The sequence below is a fragment of the Egretta garzetta genome, unplaced genomic scaffold (assembly GCF_000687185.1).
Source record: "Egretta garzetta isolate BGI_Z169 unplaced genomic scaffold, ASM68718v1 scaffold214, whole genome shotgun sequence".
Taxonomy (NCBI): domain Eukaryota; kingdom Metazoa; phylum Chordata; class Aves; order Pelecaniformes; family Ardeidae; genus Egretta; species Egretta garzetta.
In genome coordinates, this window is record NW_009259491.1 from 295,607 (window position 1) to 300,986 (window position 5,380).

The following is a 5,380-nucleotide window of genomic DNA, read 5'->3' on the forward strand; positions in this document are numbered from 1 at the left end:
TGGCCTGCGGGCTGGAGTGGGGCCTCGTGGCGTGGTGGGAGCAGCTGGGTGTAAGCTAACGAGGCCTGATGTGAGCCCCAAATCCCGAACCCTCTGAGGGGCAGCAGCACGCGTAACCTCCCTGCCTGCCATCCCCCATCTGTACAAACACCGCTTGTGTTGTCTCCTGGTGATGCCAGGATTGAGTTATGTTTGCAGAGCCCTTTGAAGAAGTCTGTTTCTAACTATCGTTATGTTTATTAAAATGCAGCTCTCCCTGCGGGACCGCGGAGTAGAAACAAAGCTGATCAACTGCAAGTTTTTATGGCCAGCGCGGTGCTCTGAGATGAAGCCCCGCGGCGGAGCTGGGGTCGGCAGCCTGCGGCGAGGCCAGCCCTCTCGGGGCGCTGGTGCGTGGGACTGGCCTTCTAGCAGGGACTCCTGAATTGGCCTCCACTGAAATCTGCTCTGTGATGGTGCATCAGAACAAAGCAGAACATTACTGGTAATGAAAAACAGAATGTTTTGCTTTTTCACTGCGTGATAAAGTTCCTCCTTGTTATGTAAGTGTTACTTTTTGCACATCTGTGTTACGGCTTGTTGATGTTTCCTCTTGATCAGCCTGATGTGTCTATATGGATTGCTGTAGTGAATGCTGAGCTGCTGCTGTTTGAGGATGGAAACATCACAGCAGGTGTGTGTCCAGCAAAGAGGACACTCTGGATCTGCAAAGTATCCACCCCACGTCTTCTCGCGCCCTCAGCTGCGTCACCCATTGTGCCTGTGGCAGCAGCTCCTTGGATGAGAACCACTGATTCCCCGGCTGGTTCACAAGGCAGGTGGAGTTTGGTTTGACTGAGGATGGCTTGGCTTGCTGCTGCATCAGCTGTCAGTGCATCTGCATGGTCACAAGTAACACTGAATTATTATTATTATTATTATTATTATTATTCATCTAATTTGCCATTGCATTATTAATACTCAGGGTTTATGTCCAGTGTGCATGCATTCTTGTAAGGAAAATAGGACTCCTGTTTTCTTTTTTTTTTTTTACATGAATAGTTTATCTGCTGCAAATACAGTTTTGAGCCATGGATATTCTTTCAGAGTTTGGTCTGACTTTATTAAAAAGTCCTTGCCAACCCAGTTTAAAACCAATAAAACAAAAACTACTCTTTTAAGTGAAATCGAAAGAGGCAAATGATCTTTTAGGCTAGAAACGCAAACTTCTTTTTAACTCAGAGCAACCGTCTATCTTGTTTTGTATTTCCACTGCTGGCCAAAGCAGCCCAGCAGGTAGTCCCCCCCACTTCAGAGGGACACCGAGGACGGTCACAGCTTGGTGTGGCGCTGGGAGAAGCGTTGATGTCCTGCCCCATCTCACCCAGAGGGGCTCTTCTTAGCGGCCCCAAAAGCTGTGCTGTCCTTCCTTCCCCCCAGGCCCTCCTGAGGGGCACCAAGGGGTGGTGGGGCTGTGAAGGATGAGGCTTACGTTGCACCCAGCCACTGGGGGTCTCTCTACCACCATTGCTAGCACTGGAAAAAACCTTTCTATTTGGGAAAAATGTTCTTTCAACAGAAAATATTTAGCACTGTGTGCTGCTGGTCACTCTGGGTCTTTCTACTGCTTGAATGTTCCTGCTTTTAAGAATGAATTGTTGTTGCAGGGGACCGACTCCAGGTCTGCTAGGAACAGCTTCATTTCCAGGGGGCTTCCTGGCACCTGCCTGAGCTTGCCCCACACCTGGGTATCACCCTAAGTGCCACCAGCACAAGGAGTGTGTGAATAAGATGTGGAAAGAGGAATAAAAGGAAATAGAGGAATTTCATCAGCAGAATTTGCAGCATAAGGATTTCAGAGGGAATCGCTGGTTATCAATGGAGTTGCCTTTTTTGTTGTGTTTAGTGTCTGACCAGCATCAGTGATTTCTCTCATGGGAGCAGGGAGCCAGCTTGCGCGCTTGGGGTTACCAGCCTGACTTTAGTTTGCAGTAACAACAAGAAGTTCTCTTTTGCCCACTGCTGCCATGAGCGCAGAACTAAAATAAGGGGATTTTTGGAGATAGATGGGAGTTGTAGACCTGAAGGAGCACTAAGAGGAAAAACAGACGTGAAAGAAAACACATACAGGTATGGCAAGACACAGGAATGAAAATGCAGTTGCATAACCTGGGTATGCTGCTACCGTGACTTTTGTACAGCGGCTGCTCTGCAGCAGCAGTCACTGTGTGTATATTTAAAAACTGTGCATACAAGCTATACGGTGCAGTTTTTTCAAGTGAACTTTTTCTAGTCTAGGCCTTGATGTCTGCAGGAAATTGATATTTTCCAGTTTTGCAAGATGCAAAACATTGATAACCTTTTGCAACCCTCCTCTCCCATCAGACTGATAGGAAATCAAGTTAGTGCAATAAAAGCATAAAAGCTCGCTTCTAACTCAGAGTTCAGTATGTGAGGGTTACTACAGATAAATAAAGTCTCTCCCTGGCCCAAGCAGAAGCTGTGTCCCACGGTGGTCCCTTTGGGCACTATGCACCTCTTTCTTTTGCAATAAGCTAAACCTACTCTGTGAGTAACAGAGTAATGGCCCGGGAGTGGCGTGAGGTCTGATCCCCGTGACAGCCATGGAGCAGAGGGAGGGCCCAGCAGCAGCGCCTGCTGCTGAAACTGGAAATGGGTGTGGTAGAGATGGAGTTTACAAGGAAACAAATTAATTAAATGTTAATTCCCAGCTGAAGTCCTGGAAGGTCGAGTGAACCAGCATGTAGTCCCTGCGCGATGTGCTCGGCTGGGAAGCGCTGAAGACTGAGCCCAGTGTCCGCCCTGCTGAGCCGAGAGGGGCCGGGGGGCTGGAGAAGGGGCTTTCCAGGCAGGGAAGTGATTCACGCCTCAGAGGGGGAATGTGCTCCTGTTCCCCTTGTCCTCTGCACTGGCTGAAGTCTGTATCTTCCTAAGAGAAAGAACAGACTGTGGCATTGAAGGCTTATTATTCTTTTGAAGCTTTTTTTATCTTACAAGGTCGATTTTGAGAGAAAAGACTTTGTAGAGCTGCTTTGGTCCAGCACGTGGCACACACCCATACATGTGCACCCAGTCTCTGGATGGATAAGCTGAGCCTGGTTTAAGCAGTTGCATTGTTTTGATGGCCTGAATTTTGCTTTGAGGTCTTCAGCCATCCATCTGCCCATGCTCTCCATCACGGACCTCTACCTGAGCGATAAAGCGGCTTACGCCACTGTAGCCCACCGAGATGCCATTGAGACAGCACAGGAATCTCCTACTCATTTTTTTTAACATGGTAGCTTTATATTCATGTTGTTGAGCAGTTAAAGAAAGGGAAGATAAAAATCCCCATAGCTTTCTTGCAGTCAGCTCTGTGCTTTCTTTTGGGCCCCAAGAGAAGGTGCATTTGGCAGCAGGGCTGGGTGGCCGCGGGGCCAGGTGCCAGGCGGATGCTGGATCCTCGATTTGCCAGCGGCCCCTGGCAGTGCCTGGCAAAAGCTTTTGTGTCCGTTCTGCTGTTTGAAAAGAGCGGTGGTGGTGATGCTGTCACCCTTTAGCCCCTGCCCGGGATGGCTGTGGGGATTAACAGACTTGTTACTATTTGTGCACAATCATATATATGCCATTAAGGAGAGGGAGGGGAACAGAGCGAGTGGATCGACACCTATAGAATCATCATAAAATCATGGAATGCTTTGGGTTGGAAGGGACCCCAAGAGGTCATCTAGCCCAACCCCCCTGCAGGAAGCAGGGACACCTTTAACCAGATCAGGTTGCTCAGAGCCCCGTCCAACCTGGCCTCGACGTTTCCAGGGATGGAGCCTCCACCACTCTCTGGGAAACCCGTTCCAGTGTTTTACCACCCTCATTGTAAAGAATTTATTCCTTATATCCAGTCTATATCTACCCTGTTGTAGTTTAAAACCATCACCCCTTGTCCTGTCACAGCAGGCCTTGCTAAAAAGATTGTCCCCATGGACAATCCCTCCTGGAGCAGAGTCCATCCAGACGAGGTTACAGTCCTGTCTCTAATGCTGATTGTATTGACACACTTCCTCTCTAATATATTGTTCCCTCTGTACCAGTGATTCATGTTTTTTATAAGCTGGAGAGTTCCTTGGTGGGGTCTGCTTTTTTATCCAATGCATTTGACTCCAACCTCTTTGATGCTCTAGGAGTCACCTGCCTGGAGGTAGTGATTCTCCAGAGGGGTGATTAATTGTGGAAAGGGAAAGGTTTCTCTGCTGAACGTGATTTTTATACACCTTTCATATATATGGGGTCAACTCACCCAGGCTTTGAATATGTTTCAAAGCACTCAGAGGATGCTGGTGAAGCCCTAAGTCAGGGGATTATTTTGCTTTCCCCTTTTTCTCCTCACTACTCAGCTTCATTTAGCCTCCAATTGTGAGAATCCAGGCAATGCAAAAAGCAGACAGAAAATCGGGCTCCCCTGACTTTGATCTCCGGCTCAGCCTGGTAGTGCATCAGCTCTGTCTCCCGTGATGTGTGCCTCACGCCTGGGCTCCCCACGGACAGGCGGAGACCGGCCACCCCTGCAGCCCATGCTGAGATTTACCTTGGTCCAGGGGAGGGGAACCTGTCCAGCCCCCTGTCCTCCCCCATTTCCTTTCTGATCACCCTGATGCAGGGCAGAGCTGACAGAAAATCTGCCCCCAAAGATGGAGCTGGGCAGCTTTTGTGTTTTCTTTTTGACTCACGATTGAAGCGTCCTTAACTGCGTGGGTCTGGCCTGATTACGTTAAGGCCAGCCAGGGTATGGTCATATGCTACTCACTCGCTTGCTGGAGCTCACACTTGTGTGAGCCAAGACTTCGCCTCCTGCTTTTCTGGTATTTCCCATGGCTCTGTCCTGCTCCGCGCCACTGGCCTTTTGTTTGCTCCTGTTCACTTATTTTTAATGAAAAAAAAAAAGTGTTTCACGTGGCACTGCAAACATCTTGTCAAACGTCCCACTCACTGGTTAAATTGAATTGTCAAAAGCAACCGCAGCTCCCTGTTTTTCTCATGCTTTTGAGTTTTTAATGATGCACGTTTGTGTACTGCTGCTGCCCGTGGAGGGGCAGGGATTGAGAACCACACCAGGTATTTAACCTGCTGCATTCGGCTGGTTTTTTCCAAGCAGCCGCTCGTACTATTTCTTTGCATTTAGGTGTACTGAGCCCGCGTTATCAGCACCCCCAGATGCTATTTTGCGGTCTGTAGCACCCAGGTCAAACCGAACGAGCTCTCGGGCTGCCGGAGGTTTTCAACCGGTTTCGAAACGTCTCCGCTGCCGAACCCCCCCGACCGCCAGCGGTGCGCGGCCAAAGCCGCGGGGAAACGGTGAGGAGGGACGGACGCGCCCCGGGGGCCGGGGTGGCGGGGCCGGAGGGGG